The following is a 23,744-nucleotide window of genomic DNA, read 5'->3' on the forward strand; positions in this document are numbered from 1 at the left end:
GGGCCATGTATGGAGGTATAAAATTAATCAGCCTAGTGCAGGCCTAGTGCAGCCTCTGCAGCTCATTGAGTGAATTCTGGAGATTCTGAGCTTTCACATGAGGCACTACTACTGTAATCATGAAACTAATGTGTGATGTCACATAGTACTTGAGTACGCACATAGTACGTAATTATATACAGAGTTTAATAGCAAAAATATAATTGAATTAATGTTTAGTTCCACTTGAAACACAACTAGGAGCCATTTAAATGTAAGAAAATAAAAACTGCTATATTTATACAAAAGCCACATGCATTTCAGAAGATGTTTGTTTAAGTCTGTAGTAAACATGTGTAGATAGTTAATTAGTTAGTTAGTTAGTTAGTTAGTTACAGCCCTATTACCAAGTAGTATTTTTATAGTTGAATCAAGACCAAAAGGATTTGTGAACCCACATAATTAGTCTCTCGTGAATAAACTTCAGAACACTGACTCACTATTTGAACTGGAACATTCGCTTTATCTGTTTTACATGTTCTCCAGAAGTGTCATGTGATGTGAGTGAACCATCAGAAAAAAAGATCCCAGCTCCATTTATCTGAGTCTGTCTGCTGTGTGCACCGCTGAGCATGGAAATGAACTATTGCAGAGACTGGACAAAGTTGCTGGGACTCTGTGGACCTGGGAAAGTGGTGGTGGGCATGTAGATGGGCTCATTTTGTCAAGGGAAGATAATGGAAAAACAGAAGCTGAATGCCTTGTATGGCATGCATTATGCAAATCTACTTCTCTAACTCTTGAATCATATGTACATAGTACGGTTACAGTTTTTTTCATATTTTTCTAATGAATACTTGATTTAGTGGCATAGTACCTTGGGTTAACTATCAGTTAAGGGACAGTTTATGGAAAAACGCTGAAAGTAGTTTAGAAAAATACAGCGTGTCCTGGGTCTTCCTCGGGGTCTCCTCACCGTGGGACATTGTCATGACGCCCGTTGTTCCTGTCCTCTCGTGCTCTCTACCCCTCCCCGACCTGTCTGCCCGGAGCTGGGCGGAGTTCGAGACTTCTCCCGCACGCACCTGGAGCGCATCAGCGTAATCACCGCCACCTGCTGCTGAGTACTTGAGGGCTCGGCAGACTACACTCGGCGCCAGACCGTCCGCGTGTAAACGTGAATGCTCTAGCTCAGTTTTGTATCCTGGTACCTGCCTGTATGTACTCATTTGGATTTTGTCACCCTCCAGATCCCTGTCCTTGCTCATCCCCGCTCCTGCCTCTACGCTCCGGCTCCGGTAAAGTCACCCCTCCGCCTCGCTACCTGTCTCCTCCTGGTCTCCGGCTTGCTGCTTACCTTCGGTCTCGGACTCCGCTCTCTGGACTACGCCGGTCCAGCCTGCCCCGGTCTCGCCCTGCTCTTGCCTGCACCCCGGTCCTGGTTTCCTCATCCCCGACCTGCACTCCGCCCGCCTGGTCTGCCTCCCGCTCCGTGATTCTCCGTGTGAACTTATATGAACTTATTAAGACTGAATTTCACTGTTCTTGTAAATAAACACTGTAACCTTGCCCTGAGTCTGCACCTCTTGGTCCTTCCCGCACCCGTTACGACAGACATGCCCGGAACCCCTCCCTAGGGAGGTGCCCAGGAGGCATCCTGAACAGATGCCCAAGCCACCTCAACTGGTTCCTTTCGATGTGTAGGAGCAGGTGCTCTACTCCGAGTTCCTCCCGTGTGACCAAGCTCCTCATCCTATCTCTAAGGGTGCGCCCAGCCACCCTATGGAGGAAACTTGTCCTTTTGGTCATTACCCAGAGCTCATGACCATAGGTGACAGTAGGAACGTAGATTGACCGGTAAATTGAGAGCTTTGCCTTCTGGCTAAGCACCTTCTTTACCACAAGGGACCGATACAGCGACCGCATCGCTGCAGACACTGCACTGCAACCATTGCCTCAGATTTGGAGGAACTAATTCTCATCCCAGCCGCTTCACACTCGGCTGCAAACCGCACCAGTCCCTGCTGCAGGTCCTGGCTCGATGAAGCCATCAGGACAACATCATCTACAAACAGCAGAGATATGATCCTGTGGTTCCCAAACCAGACCCCCTCCAGCCCCTGGCTGCACCTAGAAATTCTGTCCATAAATGTAATGAACAGAACCAGTGACAAAGGGCAGCCCTGGTGGAGTCCAACATGCACCGGGAACAGGTCTGACTTACTGCCGGCAATGAACACAGCTCCTGCTCCGGTCATACAGGGACTGGACAGCCCTTAGCAAAGAGCCCCGGACCCCATACTCCTGGAGTACCCCTCAAAGAACACCACGAGGGACACAGTCGAATGCCTTCTCCAGATCCACAAAACACATGTGGACTGGTTGCGCAAACTACCATGAACCCTCAAGGACCCGATCGAGAGTATAGAGCTGGTCCAGTGTTCCGCGACCGGGACGAAAACCACACTGCTGCTCCTGAATCCGAGGTTCGACTATCGGTCGAATTCTCCTCTCCAGTACCCTGGAATAGACCTTACTGAGAAGGTTGAGGAGTGTGATTCCCCTGTAAGTGAACACACTCCTCCGGTTTCCCTTCTTATACAGAGGGACCACCACCCCGGTCTGCCAGTCCAGTGGCATTGTCCCCGACGGCCGTGCAATGTTGTAGACACATGTCAGCCAAGGTATTATTATTATTTATTATATATTATTTAATTTTTAATGTTTTTAATGCACAGAGTACCCATGAAAGTGGTTTTCATTTGGATTGGATAAATAAATAAATATAAATCAATAAATAAAAAAAAAAACAACTCCAGGTGTGTTTTTGATGAGGGGGGTATTGTCATTGTCGTTATGTTTAAAAGCTGAAAAAGTCAATTTTGCGTAATGTGTCCTTTCATAAAGAATATTCTCCATTATTTCCACCAACAGCTGAGCACTACCTGATATAACTACACTTCTCTCACCAGCACATTACATCTCCATCATGCAGCACATACTGAGTTAGCATCAATGCTTCAGTTCACTTAGCACTCATGCATGACTCCATCAGCAGAATTGTCATGTTGAATAAACGTACTCCATATATGCCTTGAGTATAATGAGCGTCACATCAGTCAGTACAGTAAATATCCATAACAAGAACCAATTATCATTTCAAAGGCGACATAATGGCTGCCATGCTAGGGGACAACACACAGTTCAAAGAACATTATGTATGGAGCAGATTTCATCCATTGATGTTCAATGACCTAGGAACATCTCACACATAAATACACATACATACAGTATATATAGTAGTATATACATACAGTAACAGCCTCATCAAACAACCCATGTCTCCTAAGCAACATTACATTACAAATAAAACTAAGTGTGTAATTTTTTTCTAAGAATAAATAAATACATACATTTTTAATTTAGTTTGGCTTATAATTACACACGCCTATGGGGGCACTGTCAGTGTACTCCAGGATTCTGCATCACTGACCCAGGACCATGCCAGTCTGCACACACACCACAGCCTCATCACCCAATCCATCACCGCACGATGCACAAATCACATTTAAACAGCACTAAATCACCGCCAATGACCCGCGATGACAGGAAGCTTTCCCACCCACCGTCAAAATATTTTGGCCAGTGTTTTTCTATTTAAATGCAAATGAAGTGTCGCTGTCTGGCAGGCGGCAAGCCCCCAGCCAAGGTGATTAGTTTAATTAAATATAGCATACATAAACCGCTGGAGTTCTCTGAAAGAGCTAAAGAGCGACCAGTGAAAGTGCATGAAAGAGCAGGGATGAAGCATGCATATTTTATCAAAGGTATTGTGAAAAAAATTGCACCTCATTAGTTAAGAGGTCAGCTGGATAAAATCTAAGTGGTGGACCGAGAAACAACTGACATCACTTATCAAATACTCCATGAAATTTGTAACTGTGAGAAGGCAAGACCATAATATCCATTTTTCCAGAAGAGCTTGGGCCAAAAATGGTTATTAACAAGCTCTCTCATGGATTATGATCTCATTTCAAACTGTAAAGAGCCCTATGATTGGGGAAAAAAAGAATCAAAATAACTGAATATTTCCAGACAATGATGTTTAAAAAACAGACAGCTACCCATGGGGAAAAGCAACAACAGCAGCCTCATAGAGAAATGGCTATAGGAGATGATTGTGGTGATTCATGTGGTAGAAAGATGTCTGTGTAATGCCTTAGTCAATCAAGTAGATCCCATGATGTGGACTCTATGTTCCCACAGCCTGATTTTGAGATTCTGGATAAGGTTAGGACCAGGGTGAGGGTAACAGTTGGATTTATTTTTAAAAATGTATATTCAATGTGAGAAACCAGGACTGTAGAAACATAGGAATGCTCCTGGTTCAAAAGAAAACAAAATTCTCTCAACTGGACAAAAGCTTTGGAGTGACTACCTCTCAGTTCCACTTGGATGACTGGTGAAATATATTCACTCCAAAACTTTTGTGCAGTTGACAGAATTACATTTTCTTTTAAATGAAAACATGGGGACATCAAGGAGGTGAGGAAACACCCAGGAAAAGGGAGGTACAAAAGAGAGGAGTCAGTTCTATAGTGTTGTCATGATCCGCACTGTCCGCTCCTGGTTTTCCTCCCGTCCTGCTCCTTCCCTCCCTCACCTGCCAGATCTGGGCTGGGCTCCTGGCTCCTCCTGCGTGCACCTGCAGCCCATCAGCGCAATCACCACACCTGCTGTGCATAAGAGGAGCTGGGAGAAGAGACTCAGCGCGAGATCATTGTCGTGTTCACTTCATCCCTGTCGTGTCACTTGATTCCGGTGTTCCTGTCATGCCTGCGTTCCTGTCGGTTCCTGTTGGTTCCTGTGTTCGTGTGTTCCTGCTCACCTGCTCACCTCCAGATCACCTTCTGTTCGTACTTTGTCCCTTGTCTACAATAAATACTGCAATTCTGCCCCGAGTCTGCATCCCTTGGTCCATTACACACACCCGTTACGACAGAATGATCTCGCCAAACATGGACCAAGCAGACTCGGGGTTCATCGGACAACACTACCTGCCCACCCTGCTCACCTGTCTGTCTCCTGGTCACGGGCCTGTTCCCCGCATGCTGTCCTGTCCCAACCGGTCCACTCCCAACCTGTACTGCCTGGACTGTTGTAGCTCCGCTGGACACCGTTTCCCATCCAGGGACCTCCTCGTGTCATCTGAACCTCGCCTGGACCGTTGTAGCTCCGCTGGACACCGTTTCCCGTCCAGGGACCTCCTCGTGTCATCTGCCCCTTGCCTGGACCGTCGCAGATCCGCTGGACACCGTTTCCCGACCAGGGACCTCCTCGTGTCATCTGACCCTCTTCTGGACCATCGCAGCTCCGCTGGACATCATTCTCCATCCAGGAACCGCCTCGGGTCCTCTGCTCCATCGTCAGGACAGTCGCAGCTCTGCTGGACATCATTCTCCATCCAGGGACCTCTTCGTGTCCTCTGCCCCCTCGGTGGGACCCTCGCAGCTCCGCTGGACTCAGCTTTCCGTCCAGGGACCTCGTTGTGTCGTCTGCCCGTTTCTTGGACCGTTGTTGCCCCACTGGACAGTCTACCGGCCCGCACCAGTGACATTTTTGCCCTCCGTCCAGCTCCCCTCCGCCCACCCGTATCAATTTTTGGGCCACCAGGAGGTGGCCCTTAGGAGGGGGGGGTACTGTCATGATCTGCACTGTCCGCTCCTGGTTTTCCTCCCGTCCTGCTCCTTCCCTCCCTCACCTGCCAGATCTGGGCTGGGCTCCTGGCTCCTCCTGCATGCACCTGCAGCCCATCAGCGCAATCACCACACCTGCTGTGCATAAGAGGAGCTGGGAGAAGAGACTCAGTGTGAGATCATTGTCATGTTCACTTCATCCCTGTCGTGTCACTTGATTCCGGTGTTCCTGTGTTCCTGTCATGCCTGTGTTCCTGTCATGCCTGCGTTCCTGTCGGTTCCTGTGTTCCTGTCGGTTCGTGCATTCCTGCTCACCTGCTCACCTCCGGATCACCTTCTGTTCGTACTTTGTCCCTTGTCTACAATAAATACTGTAATTCTGCCCCGAGTCTGCATCCCTTGGTCAGCTACACACACCCGTTACGACAAATGTCTATAATTCTACAATTTGATTGTTGGGAGTAAAATTAATTGATATTGTGAAGTATGGTACCGCAAAACACTTTTTTAGTGAATAAAATCACTGTCAATCATCTCCAAGTGAATTAAGGCTACAGAAGGGTTCATTTGCTCGCCCAAATCAAGGACATTCAGCAAGTAAATCTGATCAACTAATTTTTGTTTAGACAAATTGGTCTTTGTAGGCTGATTTCTCTACTGTAAGCTGTCCCACAGAAAAGCCGTGATCGTATAGAGCTTAGTACTCTGCGTTGTGGCCGCAGCAACCCCGGTTTGAATCCGGGTCACGGCAGGCCTTCAACAAATCTTTGAAGTTGAAATGTTTCCTTTGCATTTCATTCAAGTGCAAGAATATATTTTGTCTATCCAAAGCAAACAGTGCGGCTCTGCAAGATGCTGCCGCCTTCGATGCTGGGAGGCGTGGGCGACGTGGCGGGTACTGAGGCCCTCGGCGATCGCCGCGCTGGCCACAGCCGGGCAGCTGTCCAGCATCCCCCTGCGGTTCAACCTGGACCTCCTGTCGAGCCCGTCCGCCCCTCGGGAGTGCATGAGGAGTGAGAACTTCGAGAGAGCGGGGTTCGTCCGGGTCAGCGACCTGCTGGGCGCCACCGGCGACTTTGACATAGAGGTCGTCCGAGGGCGCTTCGCAGCCGCCGGTCTAACCTTCCGACGGACCCCGGTCTCCAACATGGCCCTCCGTTTCGCCCTGAACGTCAGAGTCAAATGGGGGAAGGTGCTCCGCTCCGCGGTGCACCGGCCCTCGGGGGGAGTATCCCTGGGCCGGGGACGGGAGGAGTCGACTCCCCCGCCGCCGGCTTCGACTTCGACGTTTGGGCGGGCGGGACCATGTGGAAGAAGCTGACCGAGATGAACACCCGAGCCTGTTACAGAGTGCTGATCCCTGGAGTCTTCAGACGTCCCGCGGCAGAACAAAAATGGTCACAGACATTCCCCTCGCACGACATCGCATCCATCTGGGCCTACACATTCGAATGGTTTACACCACACATAGTCAGTAACTTTTAATTCAAATTGAAACACAGACTGATTTACACGTGCATACAGTTACACGCCATCAGCCCCACGTGTACGGCAGAGACTGCCCAGTGTGTGGGGAATCCCCTGAGACTCTCATATATCTCTTTTGCGAATGTGGTCGAATCAGAAGATTCTAGGTTCAACTCCTGGCTAGCTCGTCTGAATTTTTAAGCAGACTGTGGTCACTGGACAACTTACCCGGTCTGTCTGTTAAATGCAATTACACTACAGTGATCAAAATTACTGTTAATCACCCCCCAAGTAAATTAAGGATGTTCAGTGAGTAAATCTGATTAACTCATTTTTTATTTTTTATTATTATTATTATTTTATTTATTTTAGACAAATTGGTCTTTGTAGGCTGATTCCTCTACTGTAAGCTATCCCACAGAAAAGCCGTGATCGTATAGAGCAGGGGTCACCAACCCTGTGTCCGCGGGCGCCATGTCGCCCCCAAGCCCCACATGAGTCGCCCGCAGACCGGTTCTAAAAATAGCACAACTCACTAATGAGCTTTTTATCACCCTTGCGTTTATATAGATTTAAAAATGACAATATCTTAAATGTTCATTATACGTGAAGTTTAGATAAGTTAAGGTGAACTTTGACCTACTCACTTCAAAGGTCAGTATTGTGCACGTGACAAAACCAATGCTCCGCTCTGCGCTGTGAGGATGCGCTGAATGCAGTTTCTTACTCCAAAACATGGTAGAAAATTTAAAAAAATCACTTTCACAACGATTTAAGACTGTAAAAGAAACCTGTACGTATCTCATCTGTGGAGCGACTGTGGTGACGGCAAAGACACAATGTGGAGGGACATTTCACTACATCTCACAAAACTCCACACTAACTACCCACGGGGACGAGCGCTCCCCACGGGGACGCGCACTATGGGCAGAACAAGCCCAGAGCTAAACGCAGCTTTGGGTAAACAACAGGCTTTAAAAATATGTAAGCTTATTTTTCTTTAACATTACATAATTGATAACTTTATGAAACATGGTGCAATGTATATTATTTATGTTTTCTTAAAAAGGTTTGTCAATGGATAGTGAAAATGGGACACTTCTCCTATGAGATGTAGTGATATAAGTGTCATCTGGAAATTTAACAATTACTAAGATTAGTAAAGTTAAAGTGCTGAATACTGATATCTGTTTCCCTCCTTGCTCATTGTTGATAATTATTTTGAGAAATCATTAATGTGATCAGTGTGTTCACATATATGATTATCATTTATCATTATTAATAATGTATAACTAAAGGCAAACTGAGAAAATGTGTTATTTCAGAAGAGCGTCTCAAACTGGTAGCCCTTCGTATGACTCAGTGCCCATAAAGTAGCTCTCAGGTTAAAAAAGGTTGGTGACCCCTGGTATAGAGGTTAGTACTCTGCGTTGTGGCCGCAGCAACCCCGGTTCGAATCCGGGTCACGGCAGGCTTTCTACAAGTGTTTCAAGTTGAAATGTTTCTTTGCATTTCATTCAAATGCAAGAATATATTTTATCTATCCAAAATGAACAGTGCAAAATATTTTGGCAACTTTTACAAATGTGACAAAATATACAATCCTCGTTTGCGCAGTTATACTATTTTTCTCGTCTTTCAAATATGTGTTGGGCGATCTTTGATCAGTCATACCAGTAGTACAGGTTCATGTAATGAGGGGGTAGTGCATGGACTCAATATATGTATATACATGAGCACAGCTAACATGCTACTGCCAGAAAACATAGCAATATGGGCTAGTGGCGCAATGGATAACGCGTCTGACTACGAATCAGAAGATTCTAGGTTTGACTCCTGGCTAGCTTGTCTGAATTTTTAACCAGACTGTGGTCACTGGACAACTTAACTGGTCATTCTGTAAAATGCAATTAAATTGCTGTGACCAAAATTACTGTTAATCGTCCCTCCAAGTAAATTAAGGCTACAGAAAGTTTCATTTGCTCGTCCAAATCAAGGATATTCAGCAAGTAAATCTTCTGGGCAATTTGGTCTTTGTAGGTTGGTTCCTCTACTGCAGTGGTCGGCAACGTCCGGCCCGCGGGAAAATGTTGGCCCTTTGCCAATTTTTTTTGGCCCGCCAGAGGATTTTGGACTTTTTCCCGGCATTGATTCTTTAATACTGTCATGATCCGCTCCGTCTGCTCCACGTTTTTCCTCCTGTCCTGCTCCTTCCCTCCCTCTCCTGCTGAGCTGGGCTGAGCTCCTGGCTCCTCCTGCGCGCACCTGCAGCTCATCAGCGCAATCACCACCACCTGCTGTGTATAAGAGGAGCCAGGACCAGACACTCAGGGCGAGATCATCTGCGTTTCTACACCCTGTTCAGTGCCGGTTCATCTTCGTTTCATCCTCATCCTCATCCCGTTCGGTGCCGGATCGTATGTGCGTCTCCACCCAGCTTGCTGGACCGTCTCAGCTCCAGCGTTCCCGGCTCAGCTCCGACCCTGCTTCCACCCTGCTTCCCAGCCCTGGTACTGTCTGTTTTATCTCTGCATTCCGCGACCCCGGACCCTGGTTAGCACTCTGCGTCCTGCCCTGGTGCTGCCCACATCGTCATCTCCGCTGCGCTCCACGTTCCGCTCCTGGATCCTGGTCCGTGCCTCACCTCCTGCTCACCGCCGGATCAACCCTCGAACTGCACCATTTGTCATTTCTTTAATAAATACTGTAAATATTCCCCAAGTCTGCATCCTTTGGTCCGCTACACCCACCGTTACGACAAATACCAAGTTATGTGGGCACTGCTACGGGCATTCCACTGCCCATGGTGTGCATGTAACACAACATTAAAAGCAAACAATGAACTGGTGTGTACATACACCTTCACCAGTCAAAATCGTGGCTAACTGTTTTTGGACATCTGGTGAGGCAAGTGTGCAGACTGCGCGCAGCTCAAGGAATGTGCACCCGTTACGCTATAGCCTTCTTGCACTTCTGTGGTTAGTTATTCAAAATTCCTTATTTTATTAAAATAAATCACTTAATCACAAAACTGTCAAAATACTCAGTTTGAAGATTTCTTTTAACCGGGGTGGGGACTTGCTTTTTGTCCACATGTCAGGTTTTATTGTTCCCGACCTTTGCTCATGTTTGACACAACATAAATCCACTTCACGATCCTTGCTGCACTTGGCATCATCCAAGTCCTACAGCTCTCCCACAGTCGTGCGTAAAGGTGCAGGTCATTACGGCACCAAATGCGGAGTAAGGAAGCCGTTAGTGTGGTATTACGCACGACTAAAAGCCTGTCGTAGTTTAACCTTCGAGGCAGAGCTAAATCGCAGCGATGGTCACAAGAAGACAGCGTGAGAAAAGAATTTTGATGGAGAGATTTGACGATAAGCAATAACTACGCAGCTTCCTAGTTCAAGTAACCGTCTTAGAAAGAGTTTATCCTTGTTTAACATTTTAACCACAAAAGTATTAGTTTCAATTAATATCATGAGACAAAGACCTGAATAAATGAGGTGAAAACTTAAAGTGAAAAGTTTTTCATAGCTCTACCTGATACTGTGCGCCTTTAGTATCCATATTACCATGTTCAACAAAGGCATAATTCTTACCAAAACCACAATAAAAGGAGCAAAAGCTTTTGCCCAAGGATTTTTTAATTGGCTGTTTTAGGTTAGTTAAAATGGATGTAATTCGTATTTATGTATTTATAAATATATATAAGCCAATACCTTTACCATCTGGCCCGCCACCTGTGGGCGCTGAAAAAAATTGGCCCGAAGCCAAGCGAAGTTGCCGACCCCTGCTCTACTGTAAGCTCTCCCACAGAAAAGCCGTGATCGTATAGAGGTTAGTACTCTGCGTTGTGGCCGCAGCAACCCCGGTTCGAATCCGGGTCACGGCAGGCTTTCTACAAATTTTTCAAGTTGAAATGTTTACTTTGCATTTCATTCAAATGCAAGAATATATTTTATCTATCCAAAACGAACAGTGCAAAATATTTTGGCAACTTTTACAAATGTGACAAAACATACAATCCTCTTTTGCGCAGTTATACTATTTTTCTCGTCTTTCAAATATGTGTTGGGCGATCTTTGATCAGTCATACAGGTAGTACAAGTTCATGTAATGAGGGGGTAGTGCATGGACTCAATATACATGAGCACAGCTAACATGCTACTGCCAGAATTCATAGCAATACGGGCTAGTGGCGCAATGGATAACGCGTCTGACTACGAATCAGAAGATTCTAGGTTCAACTCCTGGCTAGCTCGTCTGAATTTTTAAGCAGACTGTGGTCACTGGACAACTTACCCGGTCTGTCTGTTAAATGCAATTACACTACAGTGATCAAAATTACTGTTAATCACCCCCCAAGTAAATTAAGGATGTTCAGTGAGTAAATCTGATTAACTCATTTTTTATTTTTTATTATTATTATTATTTTATTTATTTTAGACAAATTGGTCTTTGTAGGCTGATTCCTCTACTGTAAGCTATCCCACAGAAAAGCCATGATTGTATAGAGGTTAGTACTCTGCGTTGTGGCCGCAGCAACCCCGGTTTGAATCCGGGTCACGGCAACCTTTCTACAAATGTTTCAAGTTGAAATGTTTCTTTGCATTTCATTCAAATGCAAGAATATATTTTATCTATCCAAAACGAACAGTGCAAAATATTTTGGCAACTTTTACAAATGTGACAAAATATACAATCCTCGTTTGCGCAGTTATACTATTTTTCTCGTCTTTCAAATATGTGTTGGGCGATCTTTGATCAGTCATACCAGTAGTACAGGTTCATGTAATGAGAGGGTAGTGCATGGACTCAATATATGTATATACATGGGCACAGCTAACACACTACTGCCAGAAAACATAGCAATACGGGCTAGTGGCGCAATGGATAACGCGTCTGACTACGGATCAGAAGATTCTAGGTTCGACTCCTGGCTAGCTCGTCTGAATTTTTAACCAGACTGTGGTCACTGGACAACTTAACTGGTCATTCTGTAAAATGCAATTAAATTGCTGTGACCAAAATTACTGTTAATCGTCCCTCCAAGTAAATTAAGGCTACAGAAAGTTTCATTTGCTCGTCCAAATCAAGGACATTCAGCAAGTAAATCTTCTGGGCAATTTGGTCTTTGTAGGTTGATTCCTCTACTGTAAGCTATCCCACAGAAAAGCCGTGATCGTATAGAGGTTAGTACTCTGCGTTGTGGCCGCAGCAACCCCGGTTCGAATCCGGGTCATGGCAGGCTTTCTACAAAGTTTTCAAGTTGAAATGTTTACTTTGCATTTCATTCAAATGCAAGAATATATTTTATCTATCCAAAACGAACAGTGCAAATTATTTTGGCAACTTTTACAAATGTGACAAAATATACAATCCTCTTTTGCACAGTTATACTATTTTTCTCGTCTTTCAAATATGTGTTGGGCGATCTTTGATCAGTCATACAGGTAGTACAAGTTCATGTAATGAGGGGGTAGTGTATGGACTCAATATATGTATATACATGAGCACAGCTAACACGCTACTGCCAGAAAACATAGCAATACGGGCTAGTGGCGCAATGGATAACGCGTCTGACTACGGATCAGAAGATTCGTGGTCAGTGGACAACTTCACTGGTCAGTCTGTAAAATGCAATTACACTACAGTGATCAAAATTACTGTTTTTTTTTTTGTTTTTTACTTTTATTATCAAAAATATCATTCATCACCATGTGCTCTGGTCTCTCCTGTTCGGAGCCGGAAAGGGGGTGCCCCGGGGCTGACCATCGCCCCGTTGCCGCTGCCGACCGTCAGCTCGTTGCCGGGACCCACTACAGCCCAGCCTCCACCGCCCCAGCCACCTCAGCTGCCCCGGCCGACCATCGCCTGGACCATCGAGTGGAGACCCGTGTGTTCCCCCATCACACTCCGGGACACCCGCCGGACCATGCACCCCAGACCACCGCACCCCAGATCACCGCACCCCAGACCACCGCACCCCAGATCACCGCACCCCAGATCACCGCACCCCAGAACATCGTCACCATCACCGTCCGTACGACCGTCCACCTGATCACTCACCCAGACCCAATCTCCCCCTCATCAGACTCCTAATGTCCATAGCCCGGTACACCATCTATCACGTCAGAAACATCCACCTCCACCGACAGGGCACCGCCCCCCTTTGGACTCTTTTCACCACCCACCTCACCACCCACCTCAGACACCTCCACATGGCCGTCCCCCACCGCTTCAACAGGACTTAGCTTCCCCACAACACCCTCATCACCATCAATCCCCAAGGACACCTCGACTCCTTTTTTGACCCCCCTCAGAACAATGGACAGAGACTCCTATCTAGGTTCAGAAAGTGCTAATTCTCTGCTTAATTTCATTCATTATGTCCTCGTCTGCCCCATTCCCTCATGTCTGCTACCCCATTCCGTACATTCCGTTCTCCCCATTTCCTTCATGTGTTCTTCCCTTCCCCACGTCCCCCCTACACAACCCAATGTGTTCTTGTACGTGTACTGTGCTTTTATTTTGTAAAATGTTATTTTTGACAATAAAAGACAAAAAAAAAAAAAGCTGACCATCGCCCGGACCATGGTGCGGCAGGCCAGGTGCTCCCCCATCACACTCCGGGACACCCACCGGACCAGCGCACCCCAGATCACCACACCCCAGACCACCCATCAGACCACCGCACCCCGGATCACCGCACCCCAGGTCACCGCACCCCAGACCCACGTCCTCCGGAACATCGCCACCATCACCGCCCGCCCGACCGTCCACCTGATCACCCATCCAGACCCAACCTCCCCCTCGTCAGACTCATCATGTCCATAGCCCGGTACATCATCTTCTTCATCAGAAACCTCTACCTATACGATCAGCGCACCGCCGCCCCACTGGACCCTGTTCACGAACCGCCTTACCACCCACCTCCAACACCTTCACACAGCCATCCCCCACCGTTTTAACAAGACCCTGCTCCCCCGCAACACCCTCATCACCATCACCCCCCAAGGACATTTGGACTTTCACTTTTGATCACTCACCCCATCCCCCACCCCACCTCGGATTCTGAAAGACTGAAACGCAGTACTCTGCGTTGTGGCCGCAGCAACCCCGGTTCGAATCCGGGTCACGGCAGGCCTTCAACAAATCTTTGAAGTTGAAATGTTTCATTCAAATGCAAGAATATATTCTATATTTATTGTCTATCCAGAGCAAACAGAGCAATATATATTACAAATATATCGTGTATATCGACTACTGGCTAGCTCATCTGTATTTTTAACCAGACTGTGGTCACTGGGCAACTTAACTGGTCAGTCTGTTAAATGCAATGAAATTGCTGTGACTAAAATCACTGTCAGTCATTTCTCCAAGTAAATTAAGGCTACAGAAGGTTTCATTTGCTCGCCCAAATCAAGGACATTCAGCAAGTAAATCTCATCAACTGATTTTTTCCGGACAATTTGGTCTTTGTAGGTTAATTGCTCTACTGTAAGCTCTCCCATTTCAGTCAAATGCAAGAATATATTTTATCTATCCAAAATGAACAGTGCAAGATATTTTGGCAACTTTTACAAATGTGACAAAACATACAATCCTCTTTTGTGCACTTATACTATTTCAGGTCTTTCAAATATGTGTTGGGCGATCTTTGATCAGTCATACCAGTAGTACAGGTTCATGTAATGAGGGGGTAGTGCATGGACTCAATATATGTATATACATGGGCACAGCTTTTTTTTTTTTTTTGTCTTTTATTATCAAAAATATTGTTTTACAAGGTAAAAGCACAGTAAACATACAAGAAACACATTAGGTTATGTCTGGGGGGAGCGTGAGGAAGGGAAGAACAACACATGAAGGAAATGGGGAGAACATACAAGAAATAATAAATAAATATATATGTATATGTATATGTACATCACAAGACAGGTAATATTAGGGCGTGCGGGGGGGGGGGGGTGCGGGAGGGGGGGTATGGGATAGGGTAGGAGACATGAGGGAATGGGGCAGACGAGGACATAATGAACGAAATTAAAGAGAGAATGAGCAAGGGGGTTAACTGAGGGGTGGGCGGGCTGGACAGGAGATCCGGGTTAAACCGCAGGGGGATGCTGGACAGCTGCTTGGTCGTGGCCGGCGCGGCGATCGCCGGGGGCCTCAGCGTTCGCCACGCCATCCACGCCTCCCGTTCGAATGGGGGCAGGCTGTCCAGCATTGAAGGCGGCAGCATCTGGCAGAGTTTGTATATGCCCTGGCTGCCTTCCAGGCCCATCGCGTGGCCGAAGAAGGGTTTCCAGGGGGCGGGACAGAGGGGGTCCAGGAACTTGCGAACCAATTTCAGTCTTAGGGCATTCTTTTTGGTGACTAGGTCCGCAAGTCCCAGACCCCCGCTGTCTTCACTCCCCACGATGGTGTTGTGGGCCACCAGCGTCCTCTCCCCCCTCCAGAGGAAGCGGCCGACGGTCCTCCTCAGTCTGTTAGCGACGTTGCCCGGCAGGTGGAGCATTGTCAGCGCGTGCACCAGCGTGGACATGCAGAGGGCGTTTTGGATGAATGTGTCGCCAAACCCGAACCTCTGCAAGACGTCCCACAGGAACGAGTGTTCGACCCTGTCGAATGCCTTGCGGAAGTCCACGCTGATGTGTATCCCCCCCGTGTGATGCATGTGTCTGATGAGATAATTGTTGGTGAGAATGTTGTCAGCGATGTCCCGGTGTGGAATGCTGTAGGATTGGGTTGGGCTGATGATGGACGCGATGACTAATCTAAGACGATTGGCAAGAATTTTAGTATTTTGTAACCCGTGTTGAGTAGTGAGATGGGTCTATAATTTTCCAAGTCCAATTTGCTGTCCTTCTTGTGTAGTAGTGTAATGACGCTCGTGCAAAATGACGCGGAGACGCGGTTTTCGGATTGCATCTGTGTGTACAGTGTCTGCAATATGGGCGCGATGCGGTGAGCGAAGGTCTTGTAAAACTCACTTGTGAGACCATCCTGACCGGGGCTCTTGTTATTGTTTAGCCCTTTGATGGCTTCCCGGACCTCCGCGATGGTTATGGGCCCGTCGCAGAGGTCGCGGTCGCCTTCGGTCACTCTGGCCTCAAGAGCGCTTATTGCGGTGTGGGTGGCTTGCGATGATGTACCTTGCGCACGAAATAACTTGGAGTAAAAACTTTGAATTGTCTCGAGCAAGGTACAGTGGTCCGCTGAGGTGACACCTGCAGAATCGGTGAGTTCCCGGATGAAGAGTTTGCCCTGTTTCCTCTTCTCCAGGCCAAAGAAGAAGGCTGTTCCCTTCTCTCCCTCCACTGTATATCTCACCTTAGCCCTGAGAATGGCCCCTTTGCTCTTCTCCAGTTCCAGGGCCTCCAGACGGGCCCTGAGCTGGAGAAGCTCAGGGTCAACCCAGCCCTCCTGAGAAGCCGCACCCGCACAGATGTGTTGGATGTGCTGGCGCAGGGTGTTCTCCTCGACGCTCTCGAGCCATTTTTTGTGTTTACTGTAGTTTATTGTGGCTTTTTTTATTCTTGATTTCGCCTCCTCCCACCAGTCTATTATGTTATCTGTTACTGTTTTTTCATCCTCGAGAGTGTCGAGGAGCCTGTCCAGCTTCTTTTGATATTTTTCCTAGTACAGAGTACAGAGTTGTTGAGAACCCATAGCCCCCCCGTGAGGGATAAGCTAATGGGCACAGCTAACACGCTACTGCCAGAGAACATAGTAATACAGGCTAGTGGTGCAATGGATAACGTGGCTGACTATGGATCAGAAGATTCTAGGTTCGACTCCTGGCTAGCTCGTCTGAATTTTTAACCAGACTGTGGTCACTGGACAATTTAACCGGTCATTCTGTTAAATGCAATTCCACTACAGTGATCAAAATTACTGTTACCGTTACTGTTGGAACCGCAAGGCGTTCGACAGGGTCAAACACTCGTTCCTGTGGGACGTCTTGCGGAGGTTCGGGTTTGGCGACACTTTCATTGCATGGATCCAACTCCTCTACCAAAACGCCCGGTCGAGAGTGAAGTGCAATGGTTCGCTGACTGACACCTTCTCATTAAGCAGATCGGTGAGGCAGGGCTGTCCCCTCTCCTCTCTTCTGTACAGCATCGTGGCGGAGCCCCTGGCCGCACTCATCAAGAAGAACCCCCACGCCCATGGCATCATCTCTCCCTCCGGAAGCGAGCTGAGAGTCATTCAGTACGCAGATGACACCAACCTCTTCGCCCGAGATGTGGAGAGCCTGGAAGCGGCTCTCCACGAGCTAGGCGTCTACTGCCTAGCCTCGGGCGGGGAGGTGAACTGGTCAAAAACATCGGTGTCGTTCTGCGGCGACGTTGCCCCAGCACGCCTCAGCGTGGACATGCGGAGGGCCGACGACCAGTACCAAGTACTGGGCATCCTGATGGGGAAGGACGAGGTGGTCTGCGCCGAGAAGCAGTGGGAGAAATCCCTGCTGAAGATCGGGCGGACCATCTCGCTCTGGAACCTCAGGACGCTCACTGTAAAGGGAAAAGTGCTGGTCGTCAACGCCCTCTGTGTGTCCACGCTGGTTCACACGCTAACGGTGCTCCACCTGCCGGGCGACGTCGCCAACCGACTGAGCGTGGCCCTCAGCCGCTTCATCTGGAAGAGGGAGAGAGCGTTGGTGGCCCACGACACCATCGTGGGGGGCTACGACAGTGGGGGTCTAGGGCTTGTGGACCTGGTCACCAAAAAAAACAGCCTCAGACTGAAACTTGTCCACAGGTTCCTGGACCCCCACTGTCATGCCCCCTGGAAACCCTTTTTCGGCCACGCCATGGGCTTGGGGGGTGGCCAGGGAGTGTACAGGCTCTGCCAGATGCTGCCGCCCTCGATGCTGGACAGCCTGCCCCCATTCGAACGGGAGGCGTGGGCGGCGTGGCGGGTACTGAGGCCCTTGGCGATCGCCGCGCCGGCCACGGCCGTGCAGCTGTCCAGCATCCCCCTGCGGTTCAACCCGGACCTCCTGTCGAGCCCGTCCGCCCCTCGGGAGTGCATGAGGAGTGAGAACTTTGAGAGAGCGGGGTTCGTCCGGGTCGGCGACCTGCTGGGCGCCACCGGCGACTTTGACATAGAGGTCGTCCGGGGGCGCTTCCGACGGACTCCGGTCTCCAACATGGCCCTCCGTTTCGCCCTGAACGTCTGAGTCAAATGGGGGTACCTCCTGGGGGAAGGCGCTCCGCTCTGCGGTGCGCCGGCCCTCGGGGGGAGCACCCCCGGGCCGGGGACGGGAGGAGTCGACTCCCCCGCCGCCGGCTTCGACTTTGACGTTTGGGCGGGCGGGACCGTGTGGAAGAAGCTGACCGAGATGAACACCCGAGCCTGTTACAGAGTGCTGATCCCTGGAGTCTTCAGACGTCCCGCGGCAGAACACAAATGGTCACAGGCATTCCCCTCGCACGACATCGCATCCATCTGGGCCTACACATTCGAATGGTTTACACCACACATAGTCAGTAACTTTGAATTCAAATTGAAACACAGACTGATTTACACGTGCATACAGTTACACGCCATCAGCCCCACGGTGTACGGCAGAGACTGCCCAGTGTGCGGGGAATCCCCTGAGACTCTCATACATCTTTTCTGCGAATGTGGTGCCGCCCGCCGCTTCTGGGTCTGGGTCCAGGACCTCCTCGCCCGGAGGCTGGACTGGGGTCTCCCACCGCCGGCGGCCCTGGGAGGGGATGACCAGGAGCACTGGTCTCTCCTGTTCGGGGCCGGAAGGGGGCGCCCTGGGGCCGACCACCGCCCCGGCGCCGCGGCCGACCCTCAGCTCGTCGCCGGAGCCCACCACAGCCCAGCTGTCGCCACTCCAGCCGCTTCAGCTGACCATCGCCCGGACCATCGTGCGGCAGGTCAGGTGCTCCCCCATCACACTCCGGGACACCCACCGGACCAGCGCACCCCAGATCACCACACCCCAGACCACCCACCGGACCACCGCACCCCAGATCACCGCACCCCAGATCACCCATCGGACCACCGCACCCCGGACCACCGCACCCCAGACCCACGTCCTCCGGAACATCGCCACCATCACCGCCCGCCCGACCGTTCACCTGATCACCCATCCAGACCCAACCTCCCCCTTATCAGACTCATCATGTCCATAGCCCGGTACACCATCTTCTTCAGAAACCTCCACCTATATGATCAGCGCACCGCCCCCCACTGGACCCTGTTCACGAACCGCCTTACCACCCACCTCCAACACCTTCACATAGCCATCCCCCACCGTTTCAACAAGACCCTGCTCCCCCGCAACACCCCCATCACCATCACCCCCCAAGGACATTTAGACTTTCACCTTTGATCACTCACCCCATCCCCCACCCCACCTCGGATTCTGAAATACTAAAATGAAAATGTGAAATGTGAAAATGTGGTATTCAATTGAATATTATTTCTCAAATTATGTCCCAGTCCACCCCGCCCCCCCATGTGTCCTATCCAACCCCGCACCCTCCCTACTTGCCCCAGTGTCGCCTGTCTTGTGATGTACATGTACACATTTATTTATCATTTCTTGTATGTTCCCCAGTTTCCACCATGTGTGTTTCCATTCTCCCCCCCCCCCCCCCCCCCCCCCCCACTTGCCCCAATGTACTTTGTACTGTGATTTTATGAGATGATATTTTTGATAATAAAAGTAAAAAAAAAAAAAAAAAAAATTACTGTTAATCATCCCCCCAAGTAAATTAAGGATGTTCAGCGAGTAAATGTGATTAACTCTTATTTATTTATTTTTTTAGACAAATTGGTCTTTGTAGGTTGAGTCCTCTACTGTAAGCTATTCCACAGAAAAGCCGTGATCGTATAGAGGTTAGTGCTCTGCATTTTGGCCGCAGCAACCCCGGTTCGAATCCGGGTCACGGCAGGCCTTGTAAAAAGTTGAAATGTTTCCTTTGCATTTCATTCAAATGCAAGAATATATTTTGTCTATCCAAAGCAAACAGTGCAAGATATATTACAAATATATCAAATCAAATATATCGTGTATATCGACTCCTGGCTAGCTCATCTGAATTTTTAACCAGACTGTGGTCACTGGACAACTTAACTGGTCAGTCTGTTAAATGCTGTGAAAAAATCACTGTTAATCATCCCTCCAAGCAAAATTAAGGCTACAGAAGGTTTCATTTGCTCATCCAAATCAAGGACATTCAGCAAGTAAATCTCATAAACTAATTTTTTCCGGACAATTTGGTCTTTGTAGGTTGATTCCTCTACTGTAAGCTCTCCCACAGAAAAGCCGTGATCGTATAGAGGTTAGTACTCTGCGTTGTGGCCGCAGCAACCCCGGTTCGACTCTGGGTCATGGCAGGCTTTCTACAGGCTTTCTTTTTCAAGTTGAAATGTTTCCTTTGCATTTCAATCAAATGCAAGAATAGAAAAAATAGAAAAGAATTTCAACTTCGACGTTTGGGTGGGCGGGACTGTGTGGAAGAAGCTGACCGAGATAAACACCCGAGCCTGTTACAGAGTGCTGATCCCTGGAGTCTTCAGACGTCCCGCGGCAGAACACAACTACTGGTCACAAACATCCTTGCACGACATCGCATCCATCTGGGCCTACACATTCGAATGGTTTACACCACACACAGTCAGTAACTTTGATTTCAAATTGAAACACAGACTGATTTACACGTGCATACAGTTACACGCCATCAGCCCCACGGTGTACGGCAGAGACTGCCCAGTGTGTGGGGAATCCCCTGAGACTCTCATACATTTTTGCGAATGTGGTGCCGCCCGCCGCTTCTGGGTCCGGGTCCAAGACCTCCTCGCCCGGAGGCTGGACTGGAGTCTCCCACCGCCGGCGGCCCTGGGAGGGGATGACCAGGAGCACTGGTCTCTCCTGTTCGGGGCCGGAAGGGGGCGCCCTGGGGCTGACCACCACCCCGGCGCCGCGGCCGACCGTCAGCTCGTCGCCGGGGCCCACCACAGCCCAGCTGTTGCCGCTCCAGCCGCTTCAGCTGATCATCGCCCGGACCATCGTGCGGCAGGCCAGGTGCTCCCCCATCACTCTCCGGGACACTCACCGGACCAGCGCACCCCAGATCACCGCACCCCGGATCACCGCACCCCGGATCACCGCACCCCGGATCACCGCACCCCAGATCACCGCACTCCAGATCACCGCACCCCAGGTCACCACACCCCAGACCCACGTCCTCCGGAACATCGCCATCATCACCGCCCGCCCGACCGTCCACCTGATCACCCATCCAGACCCAACCTCCCCCTCGTCAGACTCATCATGTCCATAGCCCGGTACACCATCTTCTTCATCAGAAACCTCCACCTATACGATCAGCGCACCGCCGCCCACTGGACCCTGTTCACGAACCGTCTTACCACCCACCTCCAACACCTTCACATAGCCATCCCCCACCGTTTTAACAAGACCCTGCTCCCCCGCAACACCCCCATCACCCCCCAAGGACATTTGGACTTTCACTTTTGATCACTCACCCCATCCCCCACCCCACCTCAGGTTCTGAAAGACTGAAACCAAAATGTGCAAATATTGTTTATTCAATTTAACATTATTTTTCAAATTATGTCCCAGTCTGCCCCGCCCCCCCATGTGTCCTATCCAACCTCGCACCCTCCCTACTTGTCCCAGTGTCGCCTGTCTTGTGATGTACATATACACATTTATTTATTATTTCTTGTATGTTCCCCATTTTCCTCCATGTGTGTTTCCGTCCCCCCGTCCCCTCCCCCCCTACTTGCCCCAATGTACTTTGTACTGTGATTTTATGAGATGATATTTTTGATAATAAAAGTAAAAAAGAAACAAACAAAAAAAAAAGTTCATGTAATGAGGGGGTAGTGCATGGACTCAATATATGTATATACATGGGCACAGCTAACACCCTACTGCCAGAAAACATAGCAGTACGGGCTAGTGGCGCAATGGATAACGCATCTGACTACGGATCAGAAGATTCTAGGTTCGACTCCTGGCTAGCTCGTCTGAATTTTTAACCAGACTGTGGTCACTGGACAACTTAACTGGTCAGTCTGTTAAATGCAATTACACTACATCCCCCCAAGTAAATTAAGGACGTTCAGTGACTAAATCTGATTGACTAATTTTTGTTTTTTTTAGACAATTTGGTCTTTGTAGGTTGATTCCTCTACTGTAAGCTATCCCACAGAAAAGCCGTGATCGTATAGAGGTTAGTACTCTCCGTTGTGGCCGCAGCAACCCCGGTTCAAATACGGGTCACGGCAGGCCTTCGTCAAATCTTTGAAGTTGAAGTGTTTCCTTTGCATTTCATTCAAATGCAAGAATATATTTTATATATCCAAACAGTGCAAGATATATTACAAATATATCAAATCAAATATATCGTGTATATCGACTCCTGGCTAGCTCATTTGAAATTTTAACCAGACTGTGGTCACTGGAATACTTAACCTAATTGGTCAGTCTGTTAAATGCAATTAAAGTGCAGTGTATAAAATCACTGTTAATCATCCCTCCAAGCACATTACGGCTACAGAAGGTTTCATTTGCTCGCCCAAATCAAGGACATTCAGCAAGTAAATCTGATCAACTCATTTTTTTTGGACAAACTGGTCTTTGTAGGCTGATTTCTCTACTGTAAGCTCTCCCACAGAAGAGCTGTGATAGTATAGAGGTTAGTACTCTGCGTTGTGGATGAGGGTGATTTAAAGCGTCTTAGGGATGTAAAGAGGGCCAAACTGCAAGCAAATAATATGCAACCCTCTGAAGCTGTTGTGACACATCACAAAACCAGGGATGCAGCTTTACTGCAGGAGGTCATCTGGGACACAGCAGAGATGGAGAGCATGATATGTCAGCTGATACAGGCATATGATCAGAAGGGTTGCAACACACACTTTTTGTGACTCTTTCACTATGCCAGGATGAAGCACATGACAGAATGTGTTTCTCTGTACACAGTGAAGAGGGCCATGTGCTTCCAATGTATTGATGTGCCAGAGGTTCATCATCCCTGGAGAATTTTCGTCTTCACGGGAACAGATACATCCCAGGGACCCTTTTGTCCTGAGGGCTGTTACAACTCCCAACACAGGATCTGCTGACCATACCAGTACTAAGCTGCACTGAGACCTTTTTAGTGGTATTCTATTTATTTCATCTGCTCAATATGTTGAGTGCAAGTGCATCCTGTGGCAAAGATGGTTCCATTTGCCAACAGTTCAGTCACTGTGGTTTGCAGAGGGCGCAAGAGACACTTGAAGGAGGATTGGGGGTGGCTGAATAATTAGCCTTGCCGCTGGGAGAGCTTTGCACACTTTTTCCACATTACACTGAGTTATGCTACGCTCTTATGCCTCATTCATAGAAATGGTGCACTTCCTCCCAGCTGAGCAGTTCCAGTCTAAAAATACTCTGGAGGTAATTTGCTCAACTTATTACAATCAATATTTCCAACATGCCCCTGTGTAAGACAGCCCCCAGGTAGTGCTGTGTTTGGTGCGAGAAGGTTGTTCTTTGGTTTGAGCAGTGGGTGGAATGTCTGAGGTTGGGTGCTTAGTGTAGCCAGTCTTGCTGAA

General features: G+C 48.6%; 5 non-coding genes across 5 annotated transcripts; all 5 read left to right on the forward strand.

Annotated features, from left to right (window-relative positions):
* The first annotated feature begins 8,917 nt into the window (after nucleotides 1–8,917).
* Nucleotides 8,918–8,990, forward strand: trnar-acg (transfer RNA arginine (anticodon ACG)). The gene has a single exon. It is a non-coding gene; the product is annotated as a tRNA-Arg (tRNA).
* Nucleotides 8,991–10,965: 1,975 nt separating this feature from the next.
* trnah-gug (transfer RNA histidin (anticodon GUG)) lies at nucleotides 10,966–11,037 on the forward strand. The gene has a single exon. It is a non-coding gene; the product is annotated as a tRNA-His (tRNA).
* Nucleotides 11,038–11,334: 297 nt separating this feature from the next.
* Nucleotides 11,335–11,407, forward strand: trnar-acg (transfer RNA arginine (anticodon ACG)). Its single transcript has one exon. It is a non-coding gene; the product is annotated as a tRNA-Arg (tRNA).
* A 613-nt stretch (nucleotides 11,408–12,020) lies between these two features.
* On the forward strand, nucleotides 12,021–12,093 carry trnar-acg (transfer RNA arginine (anticodon ACG)). The gene has a single exon. It is a non-coding gene; the product is annotated as a tRNA-Arg (tRNA).
* A 10,002-nt stretch (nucleotides 12,094–22,095) lies between these two features.
* On the forward strand, nucleotides 22,096–22,168 carry trnar-acg (transfer RNA arginine (anticodon ACG)). The gene has a single exon. It is a non-coding gene; the product is annotated as a tRNA-Arg (tRNA).
* Nucleotides 22,169–23,744: the final 1,576 nt, after the last annotated feature.

This window comes from Periophthalmus magnuspinnatus, chromosome 7, assembly GCF_009829125.3.
Source record: "Periophthalmus magnuspinnatus isolate fPerMag1 chromosome 7, fPerMag1.2.pri, whole genome shotgun sequence".
Classification (NCBI taxonomy): Eukaryota; Metazoa; Chordata; class Actinopteri; order Gobiiformes; family Gobiidae; genus Periophthalmus; species Periophthalmus magnuspinnatus.